The 19,432-nt window shown below is 35.0% G+C and overlaps 1 long non-coding RNA gene across 1 annotated transcript; it reads left to right on the forward strand.

The window, feature by feature from the left end:
- The first annotated feature begins 11,747 nt into the window (after window positions 1-11,747).
- Window positions 11,748-14,253, forward strand: LOC124454474. Its single transcript, XR_006951463.1, has 3 exons — window positions 11,748-11,891; window positions 13,175-13,284; window positions 13,777-14,253. It is a non-coding gene; the product is annotated as an uncharacterized LOC124454474 (long non-coding RNA).
- Window positions 14,254-19,432: the final 5,179 nt, after the last annotated feature.

Raw genomic sequence — 19,432 nt, forward strand, 5'->3', positions numbered from 1 at the left:
CCCATATCCCAAAACACTTCTAACACTATGCCTTATACAACCCTCCTTCTGCTTCGCAACGAAGTCGACTTTCTCCGCACAACATTCCCGACAACCCCTCTAAAATTCCACCACGCTGCTTTGCTCTGCCCTCACCGCTTGCTCGCAATCCTCCACCATCATTTAGTACATCGCCCAGATATTTAAACCTGATACACCTTCCAAACTCACGTCACCCAGTTCAAACCGTTCAATCGCGACTCGCCTACCACTTCGACACGTCCCGCACTCAAAATCAGTTATCTTGTCAATGCAACCACGGACACCTGAACATCTCCATGAACCTTACCCTACTGCATTTCCCACATTACTATCGAATCTACCCAACTCTTTTCCACACACACCATACATGGCCATTTATCGCTGTCCTTCACCTCCACCTGCCTCGAGCATCCATGCCCTTTCGTCTTTGCCTTCATTCACTTTCAGTCCCTTGACTCTATTGCCGTTTTCCATTCTCGGTACCATTCCATGACTTTCTGCTTCGACTCCGCCACCGACATATGTCATCTGCATACAACAAACACCAGCATCCTTCTTTTCCTCACTTCCTCTGTCACTACATCCATCACACAAGCAAACAGTAACGGCGACAAGACTGAACCTTGATGAACACTCAACTTTTACCTCGAAAAACACCAGATCTAACACCTCCTCCGTAACCACCGCCTCTACACCTTCATAAGTCTCCATAACTGCCCGAACCATATTCTCTGTCACACCTTTCTACGCAGCGTACTCGATCACCTTTCGGAACTCTATCAAACGCCTTCTCCAAATCTAAAACACCATATACAATTTCTCTGTCCCTCCAAAACTCTCCTGCAGCTGCCTCAACACAAAACACGCATCCGTCGTCTCCCCGGTATGAATCCATACTCGCTCTCCCATCCGAACAACTTCCTCAACCTTCTTTCAAACACTCTACTATCTTCAACGCATGCCCATCAGCCAATAGTCCCATCTCTACATACCGTCATGTTCTTTTCCTTTTACAGCGGGACCACCTGACTTCTTTCTCCATGTAACTCGGCATCTTTTGAGCCCCCTCAAAACCTCGTTCGCTGCGACATACAACTCTCTCTCATGCATGTTCATTGTCCAACATTTCGCTACCCACTCTTACCGGTCCCGCCGCTCCTTCATCTTGCGCAGAGCCGACACCACCTCATCAACAGTCACCATTTCTTCGGCCCCCAAACTTCATCCGCTTCAACTTCTCCATTCCATTCATTCTCTACATTCATCAAACGGTCACAGTACGCCTCCACACTTAACCTGTCTTTCAATAACACCTTCAACTCCCCATCGTGGTTCTGCACGCCGAGCACCCAAAATATCGTTCCTCTCCTTCTTGTTCTTCTAGCCGTTCTAAACAACGCTTTCGTCCATTCTCCTGCATTTACTGAGAAAGCTCTTCTGATGCCTTTCTATCGCTTTAGCCACCCCTTTCGCGCCTTTTTCGAACCGGATGTAATCGATCCTATCTGCTTCAGTCCGCGACTTTCCACCTTAAATGCCAAACTTTCGCGCCAATCACTTCGCTGACTCGTTGATCCCACCACCATGCCTGTTCTTCTACTACACCGCCTTTGTTTCTACAACATACCTCTCCGCTGCCGTTAAAACACCCTTCTCTGCACGTCCATCGCTCTCCACCGTCTCACCTCAATATTCAATGTCGTACTTTCGTCACGGTAACACTGTTTCCTCATTCGATCGTAATTCCATAGCTTAAGCCTGCCTTTACCTCAACCTTTCTCCTTTCACCTTCCTGATTCTCCAGTCCATGACCAGCAGTTTGTTGGTCAGACATTCTCCTGCAATCACTTTTGTATCCTTTACGTTTTTCCTCTTCTTCATTCACCAGTATATAATCCACCACCGTCCTACTGTCACCAGATTCATAACGTCACAAGCTTGTTTTCTTCCTTTATAAACCATGTATTCACTACCACCATCCCACAACCTGCTGCTAACCTAATATCGCCTCGCCTTCAGCATTAATATCACCAAACTCCAAACCTCCATGCGCATTGTATCCTTTTCTTACGCTTCCCACATGACCGTTCCAATCACCAGCACACATTGCCCTAATGTCTGCTCACTGCATACACGCTGTCGTAGAACTTTTTCCTTCTCCTCCGCACTTGTCCAACCTGCGGAGCATACACCACAACGAAACTCACAACTTCGGCCTCAATAACTACATCAATCCTCAGGACTCTGTCCGAAACTCTTCACTGCTACAACCGACTTCGCCCAATCCTCTCTTATCGTAAAGCCAACACCATTCGTGCCACTCCGTTTCCTTCCAAAACCATTTAAACTCGCCCATTATCTTCACCCTTTATGACTCGTACCTTCACCTTTAAACTACCCCTGAAACCCACACACATCAACTTTTTAACAAGCAGCATTCAAAATCTAATGTTACGTATATTTGTTTGACTAAAATTAAGCATTGGTCTGATGGATACACTTTATTTTGTAAATGTATTTTATAACAACCTTTAATGTTTCCTGTACAGAAATAAAAAAAACAGGAATGCATACAATTAAAAGAGAAACCTTTCAAAAATAGTCATGTTTATTTTTCTGCAACATCAAACACATTGATTGGAGCATTTTTACAAATGTCATAAAGGTTGCCAGGTAGCCTTAAAAATAGGAAGGGCTTACAAAACCCTGCAATTGCCAGGATTAGTTGAAAATATGTAAAACTTTAATAAAGCCAAAGTGTCAATACAGTACTGATTGCCATTTTGTACAACAATACATGTACATATGTAAATACACATGCATTTGATCAAAACAATGCCAAAAGCAAAAATAACAAAACAGTAAAACTATTTATCTTAAATAATACCTTTGTTCCAGTAGTATATATGTGAGCACCTTTAGAAATGTGTCGACACCAAGAAGCTCTAAAGGTAGATGAATTGGGAAGTCAACAAGAGAAAACCTCTTTGCATCAGGGAATGCAAAACAGATAGGAGGATGCAGGTCAGGAGGAACCAACTCCAGTTCAACTTCGGTCCTTCCAGGGATAGGCACCGGAGTCAACAACAATCGTCTTATCCATGATTCAATCTCTCTCATTTCTTCTTGTAATGGACTCAACTTTGGATCTTCATTACATAAGAATAAAGACCACGAATCAAATGCATGAGATGACTGACTCGAGTTCAAATCTTTCGAAAGAGAACTGCCTCTCGACTCGATCATACGTCGAAGTACATAAAGACATTCACGAAATGATGAGAATATAGGATGATGAGTAATTATATAATGATGTCAAAGACACACATTTTGTCGTGTTTTTTTGCTTCGTTTCTTTACTCTCGTTATAGCCGTCATCTCTTCCGTTTGTTTCTTTGTTTTCTTTCGAAAATGAACCGTAGTAAGGACGGTAGAAGTTCATCGCGATTCCATAGCGTGTCTTCCCGAATCTTTCCGTCAGAGTAAAACAAATGTTGTCGCTTGACGAAGAGAGATTTTCTTTGCTGCTGTACACGATCCTTTAGGCTGACAGAAGAAAACGACGTTGGAGGAAAATGAAAGTCGTTGTAATCATCCTTGGGAAACTTTCTCAAAGTTTCGGGAGTTTCCGTCAAACCTAATGTGGGACACGCCAACTACCACAACGTAATCGATTAATCTTTTACACAGTTCTGGCTGATTTATGTACTCTGCCATTATCGACGTTCACTACGACTTGTTCTTTTCATAATCAAAATACACTATGAAGTGTTTTGGTCATACTCAAATAACAATTCAATTCAACTTTATAAACACTATGCCAGTGACTATGCTCAAGTTACTCGATATTTTTAAATACTCTTTCATCACCTGCTTGCTGTTTTATATGTCGATTTCTGTCGAAAAATTCTTCTAGACAAAAGTCGCGAAGATCAGAACATAAGATCAAGCAATTTGACTCAGCCAATTGGCAATTGGTAAAAAAATTGAAATTTTGTTAATATTTTCGAGATAGCAGCAACCGAGTGAAATCATATTATGGTAAAGATCCACAATTAGTCAAGTTTTTTCTTGTTTGCGTCATGGTCATACGTAATAATGCTGCCGCCGATTATAAGCCAAGGAAGTCACTAAGTGTCGGAGTTCTTGTATGACGTAATGTCGTGTACACTTCCCTTGGGGCCTTTGACTGAATTTATAACCACGAGGATTTTACAAAGATACAAATCCAGTAGTAACTTTATTGTCGATTTTAGTTAACTTTGAAATGACGGTTGCCAAATTACTTTCTAATGTTGCCAACTACATTTCCAATTATGGAATATTCGATATAAACTTGTAAACTTGAGTTGACAAGTTGTGTACTTGAGTACTGAAGTTGTGTACTTGAGTACTGAAGTTGACAAGTTGTGTACTTGAGTACTGAAGTTGTGAACTAAAGTTACGAAGTACTGGCAAAGGGTTTGTACCCTGTAGACATTTGGCAATGAATCCGTTCAGTAAGCAAGGAAAAGCTTTACCAATAGAAGTAAGAAATGAAATACTTGAAAAGTGGTTAAATAACGAGGGCGTTTGACAAACATTTCGAAACAACTAAACCTACCGTATAAGACTATATCAAATATAATAGATCTATGGGTAGACACTGGTTCTATTGCACCTCGCCAGAGCGAACGTGATGTTCGAACCGCGCGTACAGATGACGTTATTGCATACACTGAATATCTAAAAATTAATAAACCATCTATTTAGGCAACACCTAGAAAATAACAAAATTTGCCTTCCAGCAAACATACCTAGCAGGTCATCCATTAGAAGAATTTTGAAAAAAGATCTTGGTTACTCTTACAAGATAATAAGTCAAATTCCTCGAGAGACAGAACGGCCGGACGTTATGGAGAAGTTAGAAGCTTACGTAGCAAATATTTCATTGATGATTGCAACTGTATGCATTTCTTTGAGGAGTCGCCTGTAGTTGTTACGAGTGGCAACAGACGTCGAGGGCACCGTATGCAGGGTACTCCTGCATTTAAAATCCAACGATACTCTTCAAGTGCCACATTTACTGTAAATTTATTATATAATGTTAACGGCGTATCGCATTATAACACTCGAGAGCCGTCAAACGGATTAGAATTGCTAAAGCTTTTCCTTGCTTACTGAACGGATTCATTGCCAAATGTCTACAGGGTACAAAGACCTCGCGTTTGCTATTACTTCCCAACTTTAGTTCACAACTTCAGTACTTTAGTACTCAAGTACACAACTTGTCAACTCAAGTTGACAAGTTCATATCGAATATTCCATATTTGGAAATGTAGTTGGCAACATTAGAAAGTAACTTGGCAACCGCCATTTGAAAAGTTAACTGAAATCGACAAATAAAGTCGTTTAGATAGTGTGTGCAAGTGGTCTTGTGCAACCACTGATCTGATAATAGACTGGGTATAGCTTCTATAAGTATCAAACATTGAGTTCTATATAGCATTGAGGTCTTGTAGAACTCAATGTTATCAAAAGTGAAGCCTAATTATATGCAACATGCACTTCCGGTTACCACTAAAGAACAAAATATACAGAAATGCATGGCGGATAACGTTTACAAATAAGGATTTTCATATTTAAGGCATCTCGCGAATCTTACTTATTCAAACATCTGTCATGGATGTAAAAAGTTATTTAAATCAATTTTACAGAAAAAATTATTTCGATACCTGTAAAATATCTATGTTTGTGTTCATTTGAAAATTGCTCGTGTAAGAATCGAATTTGCCCCATCGTTGCCAAGGCAAGATAATTCACAGCTCGTTTTCAAGTTTAGCAGTTATGATCTAGAATATGTTTCAATGCTTAGAAATTGTGGTACACTTTATTTTATCATTTTATAATCTAGAGTTTGTTGTATGTCACTACATGAGTCGTTCATTTGTATAGGAACGAACAAATTTCCAAAGCGTTTTTCGTTACTTTATTCTCAGTTTTTATTTCTATTTATAAATATAATATTGTCATTACACCTTGCTATACCATTTGGATATGACATTCATCAATGAGTAAGAATGCTGTGAATGTTTTAACAAAACATGTTTATTACAAGGAATAAAATCTCATGCTGAAGCTTTGTATAGAATGCAATTGATGCACATGTTATGACAATAACAATCATACGTGCTTATTGACGAATACCATATCTAAATGCTATAGCAAGGTATGAAGATAATATTATTCTTATGAAATAAAACAGAATTAAAACTAAATAAGAATAAACTTGTTCTACACCAATAGTACCCGACTCATTAAGCCACGGCAAAGTAACATACAACAATCTCTAGATTATAAAGAATGATAAAATAAAGGTATTTGCCACAATTTTAAACATTGAAACACATCTAGACCATAACTGCATCTAAACTTGGAAGATGAGCTGTGAAATAACTTGCCTGGCAACGATGGGGCAAATTCAATTTGCACGAGCAATTTTCAAATGAACACGAACGCAGATATTTTACATGCATCGTAATAATTTTGATGTCAAATTGATTTAAATAACTTTTTTATCCACGACAGATATTTGAGATAAGGAAAAAGGTCACGAAATGCTTAAATATTCGAAAATCCTTATTTGTAAAACGTTATCCGTCATACATTTCTATAGTGATTTGTATTTCAAGTGGGTAACCGGAAAGTGCATTTTGCATATAATTAGGGTTTCACTTCGATACCTGTAGGCTGTAGTAGCTATATCCATTATATTATCAGATCAGTGAGTGCAACTGAGACTTATTTTATTGTTATATTTTGAACATTTCTTCCGGTTTGTCTTCCAGGAATCGCTGAAATAAAGAAAACGCAAACAGAATAATCATAAACTATTAATGTGAATTATTCTTGCTATACACGCATACTTCGTTACATTTCATTGATGGCAGAATCAACTATGGAAAAATATAATATAGACAGATTTCACTTTAGCAGATAAACTAAAAAGAGCGGATCTTGAATATATTCGCTTTCTCGGCCAAGGACGTTATGGTAGAGTTATTGAGGCAGCACACCTTTGATGAACAACATTACGTAGTTAAATATTGCCCTATTTTAACAGATACGGCAAAAAGCTGTGATCGCGAAATTAAAACTTTACGGAAAAGAATTGGAAACACATATAAAGTATTCGGCTGTTGGAAAATGGACATCAACAATGAAAATTTTTGTTTATTAAGATGGAACTTTGTTCTAAAACTTTGTGTGACTTTGTATACGAGAACAATTTTGGTAATGGCGCTGAGATTGTAAAGACTACAAGATTATATCGACAAGTTTTCCCCAAATTTTAAACGGTCTTCAAACTTTACACGCAGAACAACTCGTACATCGCGATCTTCATCTTGCAAATATTCTTGTTGTTAATTCAAATATAAGCAATATCTCTGAGATTGAAATCCAAGATCACCGACTTTGGTCTTACCCGGAAGATTTTACCAAAGAACAATTGAGTTTTTAGTTCGAGCATTGAGCTTCAAGAGTTGTCTAGTGGTGTAGGAAATGAATATTTTCGAGCACCGGAACTTGACTCAAGCTATTATGATAACAAGTTGATTTATACAGTGCAGGAATTGTTTGTATTTTCTATCGTGCTATATAGAGATTAAAGGCAAGTGGAAAGAGGAAATACGTGCATTGAGGGAAGGCAAACGTGACCCGACAAACTTTAGCACATAAAGATGACGAGACACTAGAGATGATTTTTCCCGTCTTGTTCAGGACGAACCACATCATCGTCCTAGTGCAAAAGAAGGGCTAAGTATAGTTAATGTTGCATGGGAAAACGTAAACGAGCCGCCGACAGAAGTGAAATCACCGATAACTGTATCTGAGAAAAAAAGAAAGATTTATGTTCGTAAAGAAGACGATGAAAAGCTTGAGAGAATCTTTCTTCAAGAGGACAGCCTTGCAAATATAAAAGAACAAATTGAGAAGCAATTGGGCATTCAAAAAGAACTGCAAGTGTTAAATTACAAAAATATGATTAATGGCAAGGAGGAAACGCTATCTATAGCTTCGGAAGAAAAAGCTCATGAAATGTTTCAGAGTGCAGATGACGAGATGAAAAAAATAATCATTGAAGTGGCCAAAGCTGAATCGCTGATGGATGTTTGTGCCTCTAAAGAAAGTTTGTAGTTATATTGTTAGAAAAAGTGTATACCATTGTTCATCAATGAATATTTCCAATTTAACCCAAGAGCATATGATCAGTGCATATGACTACATAATATTTCATATCCACTACAACAAACTCATTATTATGATATTTGATGACCGTGGTCATCAAATGTTTTGCAAGTTGTTTTGTAATATTCACCGGTGTAGCCTGGGGCTCAAAGGAGGAAATTGCTTTTCCTTCTTTCAATGAGTCATGACTATTTTAAATAGTGGCTATTTGATTGTGGTGCTACAGCTACATTAACTATGAATGCCATTGCATGACACAAAACGTGAGACGAAAATCTGTGGTACATGGTTAGTTACACTGGGATGGTAAATCGATGGACCACTTAAATTAAGTGTATCCTAGTATGGCGTTTAACGATGTCATTCTGTTCGAACATTGCGTCGTATAAAGTTGTTTTTGCTGCCACGAAATTGTAATTTGAAAGTTCAATTGAAGTCTTAGTATGACTATTTTGATTTTTTAATTCCTGGGTGGGCTGTAAAGGGTTGTAATTTGATATTTGATAAATTAACCTTTAAAATCAGTAAGTTTTTACGATCGGTCATATGTCTCGAGTTACAAATGAAATTTCTATTGGGCAATCCTTTCGTCATAAACAATGTCACGTGATGGATACCAAAAATTTTAAAAGTTACTGACTTACCAGGGGTATATTTTCTGGAGTGGTGAGAGAGTGCGCAGTCAACCGTCTCTCCCAGAAAAAATGTTTAGTGCCTCCTCATGAAAAGTTCTAAAATGGCATTACGTACTATGGACAATTAATATAACAGTATAAGAGGCTATGAAATTGTACAGTAAGTTCTCATTTCAAAGCCAACTCCATACTTTATACCACCAGCATTTGAATTGATTATTACCATGCGCGTTTTCATTGAAACATAAAATTAAAATAAATTACTAAATGCGCATTCATTAAAAGAAACAGATAATTTTTTAAAACAGCCAATGACGCCATTTTGCATGATTCACTTATCTGCAAGACTATGTTTCTTCAAACGCCCCAGGCACTGGCTTCCTTTAAGTAGGACAATGTTAACCTCTCTTCCTTGGAAAATCTTTTCCCTCTGTCAAATAAGCAATTCCCCTGATGCTACCAGGTAGCTATATAAAATTTCTCGTCATTCAGTTAGATTATTTCACCGTTATTACCACTCAGAGTTTCTCGTGATTACTAGCTAAATTGCTCCATAAAATTACCAGGTAGAATAACCACTAGTGCATGGTCTTTTCCAAATTGCATCTGAAACCATGTCATTACGTATGTAACTCGCAACTAAAATGCTTTTCTAAGTAAGCAATTTTATATTATTCATGTCTGGTTGAAATGAATTCTGCACTTCCTAGTTTGAATTTTATACATTACCAGTGTGAAATTTTTACAGAAAATTAAAATTTGGCTATTATTCGCATTTCTAAAGCGATTCCAATTCAGTTGTTTCAAGACTTTGAGCAAGTTGCTCAAGGTACTTTGGCTTTATGGCTCCCTGATTGAAACTGGTGTAGAAATAAAGGAAGCCTGATTGGCCAACCTTAATAATGCTGATCTACACGTATGGTAATTTTCAGTCTAAGTAATCACAAACTGAAGCATCCTGATATCAGCTTAAACTGAAAAATCGCAGAGACTTGCCAATTGGCATTATTCAAAACCTGGCAAAGACTAACGAGAAGACAACGCAAGTTGTGAAACAAGTTATGAAACCCACCATAACTAGAAGAAAATTTAACCAAATTGAAAAGCTTTTGACTATGCAATTTTTACATCACACCCAGTGTTGTAAATAAAAATTTTTGCTGACAGGGTCAATTTAACAGTTTCCGTTATGTTTCATTGCTCCATATGATGCGATGGAAGCGTATACTTTGTCTCTGCATGGAAAAGACAAATTGCTCACAAACGTTGCGTTACTATGTACGCATTTAGAGACGTACGCTTTTATTTCAAAACCAGTAAAAATACATCGCGATCTTCATGTTGGAAACATTCTTGTTGTAAATTTTAATCCAAGTAGTATCTCTGCGTTTGAAATAAAGATCACCGATTTTGGTCTTACGTGTAAGATTTATTCTAAGGAAAAACAAAATATTTAAGTTCAAGCCTTGAACTGCAATAATAGTCAGTTAGAAATATATATTTCAGAAATTTGACTCGAAATATTATTCCCTGGTCATGGAATAGCAGTCTTAAATAGGATACTGTAAGATGCTATAAATCTTAGCTAAGAGTTCTATCAGGGTGAGAATTAATAAAGATGATTTACACAGTGCTGGAATCATACTTATTTTCTATCGTGCTTTGTGAAAGATAAAGACAACTGAAAAGACAAAATATCCGCAGCTTTAATAGATAGTCATCAAAAAAATTAGCGCATGAAGGAGAAAGAAAACTTAAGGGAAAAGATTTTTACATGTCTGGTTGGGTGGAACCAAATAATCTTAGGAAAAATGTTGTTTCAAAGAGAAGTCTTAGAAACAGTTGCTGTTGCTAAATTATTATTGTAGAGGCTCCACAGGTGTGAGATTACCGATGATTAGTTCGATTTATGTTAGCAAATTAAGTGAAGCATATCCTGCCTGAAAATTTCTTCAAGACGACTGCCATTTAATATAAAAGAACAAATTGAATCAAGAAAAGCGCTATGTTATAGCAGAGACACGGCTTCACCGATCTATTTTATTTACAACGTACCAGCAAACAAAGAAATGGTTATTATCTAGATCATGGAGTAATTTTAATTATTAATATAAGTTATGCAGGCATTGTATTGTAGGTCGCACTATTGTAGCAATATACTATATGCTTCTTATTTAGTTTGGTCATATGTTCAGTATACTTGTTTAATAGTTGCTAATTACCAGTGTAATCTTAAATGTTCCTGCAGATCGTTTCAATCATGTTTTAGTGTACATTTCATTAGCGACACTCACGCGTGAAACGAATGAAAAATTTCATTTGTTCAAGGAGTTCGTGTCAGTCACGCGTTGTTTGTGAAAAATCTCACGAGATGACTGGAAAATCCAAATGCATTTTAAAACTGGGAGTTATATCAGATAGCGGGAGTAATAATATATCAGTGGTACTCACATCTTGAGGATTTAGGTATTTATCAGTATTTATATAGAGATTAGTGAGATAACTCGTAACTACGATGAGATATAAACAATAACTGCCAGTCGTAATAACAAAAAATATGCACCTCTTTAAGGAAAACAAAATAGGGGATGGCAATTTAGTTTTTGTGTCATTTTCAACAGAAAAGTGCATTGATATGAATGTTCAAAGATATATTTCTTATTGGTTTTGCCTATGAGCAATCAAAAATGGAAATTTCAAGTTTTGGCTTGACGATACTTTGAAAACGTATTTGTTCTCTGTGTTTATATTACGAAGATTAGAGTGATTTTATAATTAATCCAGGTGATTAAAAGACGACGTTTCATTGGTAACGTAATCCATAATGACAATTATGATATGTAAAAATACAATTTGCTCGAAGTCCACGTATAAGTTGCAGTATTTCATTGTAAAGCGTTTACAATGAAACAAAATCCATACTTTTCTACTGAGATTGTCACAAAGATCAAGATCCAGCTGATGTCAACATATAGTTCTTAAAACGTGCAATCCTGCGATTTAAAAGTGAGTCAGAGATTTTAATAAAATATTTGTGAAGACACCCTTACGAAAATTTCACATTTGATTTCAAATATGAAATGGAATTTCTTATATGAAATAGACATTTCATATATGAAGTGTTTCAATTTCACATAAGGTTTCACATATCATTTCATATATGAAATTGAATCTGAACTTTTCGTAAAGGCAGACTGCAGATTTTGAATGGGTTTGAGATAGGTGTTTGCTCAGCTGTTTATACTTTGGTTGAGAAAGCCATTGATTTCTTCGATTGCTTAGAAAGCTATTAAAAGAATAAAATTCCATGCTTGGGAAAATATGAATCATAATATCTAACGACAAAGACAAGCAAAGATTGCGTTAACGTATATAAAGACAAGCAACAATTCATTGTACTACTACTGAGAATGGTTTGTAGTTTTTTTCAATATTAGCACTAACATGCTAAAACCACAATAAATTTTTTCAGGAATGACGGTGGTTTGGTAGACATAAATTTTCTGATTGTACAATACATTCGTTTATCGTATTGCCATGGTATTTTAAAAAGAAAGTTAAAGCCTTGATTTCTTTCTTCTTTCATATCTATGCCGTATTTGAATACAAACAAAATGTGGTTGCAATGGCGTCGAATTTACAATAAGACTAAACACACAATAATTCAAAAAAAGTTTTTGCCTTAGCAACGTTCCTATTTAACTTTGTAATGGCCTTTAAATATTACAAATCATTTTTGAATACAGTTAGTATAACGTTAACAATTGATAATATGTCTAAATTAAGTTTGTAATGCCATGGATATAAGTCACAAAATTTGCTTTCCTTGAAATATCGATTTGTGATTAGCTAAGTACTGTGACGCCATGTTACTCGTAAGGAGGTGCTATTTGATATATCAAAACGCAATTTCATACGTGCCATATATATCAACGAACAAATTAGATAAATCTCGAATCCCGTTAAAGCAAAAGCCGAACGAGAAAGTAGCTCATAGAAATCAGTTTGGGGACAGGTTCAATCCTCTAAAAATGCAGCTATACAAGCAAGTAAAACTTTAAATCATCCATTTTTTAATTGTCCAACAGTTGAAAATGACAACATGCAATCACGAAACAAGATTAAACTTCATTCCATAAAAAATCGTCGACTAAAGAAATTCATGACTAAAATTATAGAGTTTTCTTTGCCACATATGTCTACCCAATTCGTTCATGCAAGTTGGAAGCATGTTAGGAAGGATTCAATAAACAAGTACTTCTTTCAAGTGTTTTTGTTTAAACTTTCAGGTGGTAAAACATGAATGAAAGTAATATACTTACGCTGACAATTATCTCACTTTGTGTTCTCATTGTTTTCATTGTGGTGTAACATTAATCATTCATAAATTGAGAAGAAGGTGAGTGCAAGAACGACGTATCTACAAGCTCTTATACACTTCCATGGTCAGTTGCAGAAAAAAGAATAGCAATATCTACTGCATTGACACATATAGCAAACCGCTTATTTAATAATTTCAAAAATTGCAAAAGCCTAAAAAGTCTCTAATTTAACTATACAATAAGGTAACTATCTTGAAAAAATTAATTCATATAAATGATAAAAAAAATAAACACCTTTTTTATAAGTTTCTTATTAGCTTATGATTGGGCAACATAAATTATAGTCTTCGTGCAACTAACCCTCTATAATATAAATTCTTATTCTAAGATTTCCTTACTAAGACATCGATTAAGACGTAAACGCTTGCAATATTTCGCACATCATACCTAGCATAAAAGTAATGAAGCTTGCTATGCATTAAAACCAGTTGCTAAACAAAAAACTGAATGTTCGATGTTCACACATACACGACTTAAGCCCATTTTTTATTATCTGTTTACGAACATAGATGCCAAAAGTCACATGACAAATGTGATGAAGCGTACGTAAACCAAACCAACACAGAAGAAGAATGTGCAACACCGACAGAAACTGAGAAAGGAATGACTAATGTCGCTTTAGATGATGATGGTTTGGTATTGGAAACGAAACTGAGGACAACAGAGTATGCGAATTTGAACATTAATGTAAAGGATGAAGTCATAAAAATTGAGGGCATCTCGGACGATGCCTGATGCTACTTATTTGCAAAATTTTTTCATTTGCCACCGTAAAAGATTAAAAGTGATGCTGAAAAACAGCCAGCAAATAACCATTGTTCTGTTTTTAAACATCTTATTAGCATGAAATAAGATAATTCTGTATGAGTTAATGTTATTATAAGCTTTAAATATACTAGTTAAAGTCTAATGTATCTGTATAAGTTAATGTTTTTCTAAGCTTTACATGTACCAGTTAAAGTCAAAATATATTTTAATGAGTTAAAGTCATTTATATTTATTGACAGAAACATAAGGGATCATTTTTAGCAAGATATGCAAGACAGTTATGTAAACAAGAAATCAATAAGAAACCAAATCTGATCAAACATTTAAAGATCAACAATGCATGAACGAAAATCTAACCCTGCAGTTTAATTTGTATTTCTGTGGATATTGTGAAAAATGTAATAATTAAAGACACCAAGAACTGATAGGAGAAACGTCGCTAAATTATCAGCAAAACCAACTCAAACTACAAATTTTGGGAAATAACAGGCAGAAAATGGCATAGACAGCCCTGAACTTTGGACGCAGATAAAATCAAATTAACTTTGGATGTATTTCAAGCATGGAGAATAGCGATATCCGATATTATTACTATTATTCCATAAAGATGAATGCTCTCTTAATTTTCTTACGTCAACAAATTGAGATAACATTACAATTTATTTTAAAAATTTGTTTTCAAAAAAATTTATTTCGAAAGATTTAATATCCTAAAACCATCAATTGTCAAAAAACACAAAGAAGCCAACAAGGAAGACACACGACGGCTATAAGTGGTTTGCATGTTCAACCACTGCCTCCATATTTGTGGTCAAGTACAAAAGATTATTTTGTCAATTCTACTGCGGAAACTAGCCGCCATTTGCGAGTCAATTGTTTGATAATTGCGTGGAGGTTGGTTTAAATCTGGGAATACAACAAAAATAGGCTGATAACCGATGTTTTGCAAAAAAGAAAGCAGATTCAATGAAAATCGTATTCAAAGTTAATGATTTGATCTCTTATACCACACAAAGAGAAGTTTACAGCAACACAGCATGTTAGGTTTTAAAATTTTCGTAAGTACAGCAGTCAGGGCCGGTTGCACAAAAGGTGGATAAGTCACTATTCAACGGATAACTCGCTATCCAATAGATAAAATTTTATCCATTATTTAATTTGCGTTGTACGAAAGCTTGAATAACTTTATTCAGTGGATAAACATCGCTATCAGCAGCTTGGATTTAGAAATACAATATCAAAGGATAAAATTTTATCCATTGTTTAGTTTGTGTTTGAAGCTTGAATAACATTCATGGATAAACATCCTTATCCACAGGAAAAATTTATCCAAGGCTCGGAGTTAGTTTAAATACAATATCCAATTGATAAAAAATTTGAGATTAAGTCAGTTGTTTTGAGGTTGAAATATACTATTTAAATGAAAAATGGCATTATATAGAATGCCTGGTTTGCAGTTTCTTGATAATTCTAAAGTCCAAGCTCGTGTGGGGAGATTACTGCTTAGCTTCGTTTCGGCAGATAACAATGACATCGGTCTGAATAATTCTTGATATCATGCTCAACCTCATCCAATAATTGCTTATTATCTTTTTAGTAGCTACCATATGGAAGGAATACTTTCACACGATTATTATAAGTGTATGATAATTTATGTAAATATGCAAAAATAATTAAATATGTTTATCCAGTGGATAGTTTTCACCCTACTATCCAAGTTTCGTGCAACGCATTTTTATCTATTGGATATGTATCCACAAGATAGGAGAGTATCCTATCGATAAGAGTTATTCATTTCCAAACTAAATCTTACACACAGAAATAAAGATCTAACATTTGAAAAGGCCGAAGGCAAGATCCGTGTTTAACACTCTACCTTAATAAAATTTTGCCATATAAACTCCACCAATATCAACGACATTACAAAATTTCAAAGAACCTGATTTTGAATCAAACAATTATGTTAACAAAGTTAATTTGAATAGTGCAGGAATAGTTTTGTATTTTCTTTCGTGCTATATAGGAAGTAAAGGCAAATGGAAAAAAGAAATATCGGCCTTGAGAGATGGCAAACGTCACGTGAAAAACTTAGCACATTCCGATGATGAAACAGTAACGGAGATGATTTTTTGCGTCTTGTTCAGAAAGAACTAGATCGAACGTCCAACAAGAGAAGCTCTAAAATAGTTCAGGTTGCTTGGGAAAATGTAAACAAACGATCCATAGAGGTGAAATCAACAAGAAATAAATCCAAACAAAAGAAAGATTTATGTTGGTAGTAGGCGAGGATATAATATCACTAGAATCTTTCTTGGGACAAAAGCCTTCAATGTGATAAATGATGTTGTGGAAACGTTTTTATATTTTCATACGAAAAAACTTTTGAAATATTTCAGATAGGTTGGAAAGAAGGTAATTATTGAAGTTGCCCAGGGTGGATCCTCAAATGGTCTTGTAATTGTTGTCAAAGAAAATATATCCTTTACTGGTTAAAAAAATAGTTTTTGAACAATGCAACTAAATGTATTGCAATTAATGCTGAAAATTAATCAGGTTATTCAAATGTTGTAAAATAGTATGCAAGGAAGTAGGTCACCCCAAATGTTTGTTTATGACATGAAAATATTTTTGTGTTTATTTACTGGAAAAAAGAAGTGAAGGAGATTTCAAAGAAATGAATGATGATTTTGCTTAAACGTTTTGAGGGCAACATCATTATAGTTGTTAACAGTTTTAAAAATCTTACGAAAAAGATTATTGCGGCTACTAACTTGGTAATATCCACCTTAAATCTAATGGCAAAATCATAATCAAAGATTTACGGGAGAATATGCATTTTAAGGTCTATTTTAGCTTCTTAGTATTATTAAATCTCGTAATAGGGTAAGGTTATTACGCTCACCCAGTATAAAGCGTTTTTACTTATTCCCAATGGATGAACACGACAATGAAGAAAACAGCCATATTGGTGATCCAAAAACAACGTCATTAATAAATATAAAAGAATTATCCATTTATTCATCTCAAATGTAAATATAGACGACTTTCTTTTCATTATTTTTCATGACTTTTAGGCAAAAATGATCTAATCGAATAATACCTACAATCCTCAATTCATCACGGTCAGTGATTTTTAGCAATTTCGCTCGAATGAAATGCCATATATTTTTGCACTTATGGCCTTTTTCAGTTAATGTTTGGCTTGAGTTTTACTACCAATACTAAAATCAGATAAATCTGTTAATATATGTGGATCTCATTGAAATGAGAAAATGTTTGGTCACCTGTTGATTTATCCAAGCGACTAAGCAATATTGCTGAAAGTCTTAATTATTGAAAATGTAATTATGCAATTTTTTTACTGTAATATGTGTTTCGCTCGTATTGGAAAATTTATCTAGGTTTGACAAATTTGCAAGAAACCAAGAACATTTGTACAACGTGTTTTGGTGTGATTTATTCACATACATGGTGTAGAAGTGGGAGGGCGCTTGGGGGGAGCCCCCATTCTAACTTTGAAATGGGTATATTTTAAAAGGGCACTATTAACTAAAACGTCAAGAGAGCCTCCTCTGATAAATTTAGTTCTACAGCACTGAGTCACATACATGTATTAATACATTTTCATCTACTGTCACACGGAAATAAACAAATTGCATAATACTACCAGGCTATATATATATAATATAGGCAGTTAAACATATTTTATAGTATTTCGAAGTCTTTTCTGTCTGCATCTATTTCTAAAGTGTCTAAACTAGTAGTTTTCTCTCATATATACATAAGGGCTAAAATGATTATGCATGCAGTTTTATGATTATTATTAATCTTTATAGCACAATTGGTAAAGTTTGTTATCATGATTTAAATTATTGTATTGAATATTGCATTATGGAAATAGTCATTTGCCGACTGATTCAAAATATTTACAGTTATCCATGGCTTACATTTTGATATTTACTATAAAACACAGTAGTTAGAATTGGATTCGCATTGGATTGACATTGAATTGTTCCTGTTTCATCACAAACTGAAAGATCCCTGAACTATCAAAATGAGAATTTTACAAGGCCAAAGTGAAATGCCAGATCCCAAAATTTTACTCCCAATCTTAATATCGAAATTAAAGAGCTTCCATACAGTAAAAGTAAATTGTTTTCTTCCGCTTAGAAGAATTTCATTTTTGTTAGAAAGAGTCAAATTCACTTTTAACCGGTAGAAAGATCCATTTGGAATTCCCGTTGCTGTCAAAACAAAGACCTTGAAAGCAGTAACAACGAATCATTTCTCAGCAACACCAGATAATGGTTGAGAGCTTTTAAATTCCATTCAGTATCCTCTAGCGGAGTGACATGTGGATAATCTTCAATACATTTGAAATTCCTAATGATTTTCTTATTTGTCAAATTAAAATGTTTGTCAAAACTTATAAAACCATATACCTCCGAACAGTAAATCGGAGGGTTTTGTATTGTCGAAGGAGAAATAGCAAAATATATCAACAATAGTTGTTCCTAGCATGTGAGGCTATCATGTTCTATCAAGTGCACATGCTACTTAGTCTTAAATTGCCTTTGATAATCTTCACATCATCATTTTTCAAAACTTCAATTTGTCATTGTAGCAAGCGATGATCTCACCACGACTGTTAACACTGTAATGCTTAGTATTTAACGATGGAAAGACGGATATGAGCTCATGGGGAGATGTAAATGATTTTTCATTCCATGGGAGATGTAAATAATTTTTCATTAACCTTTTGCCCTTACAGGTGGTAAATGAGCAGCAGAATGACTGGGACTTGTATAGAGCAAAGCCAGCTGGGGGTATCTGCTCCTTCATGAGATAATGCATATTAGAAGCCAAGATTTCCTTTGAGGTAGCTGACAATAATGATTCATATTCATTATGAATAATGAATATGAATCGAAAATAAAATAAAATTTTAGAAATGCAACGTTGTGCCACGAAAAATATGCCAATATCCTGAGACTATATCCAAGCAGAGTTTAAGGTAATTATTGGTTTAGAGAAAAATCCAGCACTGTATATCTCGTAAAGGAAAGCCTAAGAATATGAATCGCATTCACTGCCAACATATTCTGAACCAAAATGTAGTGGCAGAATATATTTTGGATAAACAAGAACAACTTGCTGAAATAGAATCAAAAAGGAAAATATGTGAAGTATTGCTTGCAAAAGGAAAAAAGACATATATACAGTGCTGGATTTTTTCTCTAAGCCAATAAATCTACTTGGATATAAGTCTCAGGATATTGGGATATTTTTGTGGCAGAATGTTGCATTTCTAAAATTTGATTTGATTTTTATTTGTTATCTTTTGCACATGTGATAATTGTAAAATACTCATTCTTCAGTTAATTGTGTTGTTGTTTT

Source organism: Xenia sp. Carnegie-2017, unplaced genomic scaffold, assembly GCF_021976095.1.
Source record: "Xenia sp. Carnegie-2017 unplaced genomic scaffold, XeniaSp_v1 HiC_scaffold_3, whole genome shotgun sequence".
NCBI classification, from domain to species: domain Eukaryota; kingdom Metazoa; phylum Cnidaria; class Anthozoa; order Malacalcyonacea; family Xeniidae; genus Xenia; species Xenia sp. Carnegie-2017.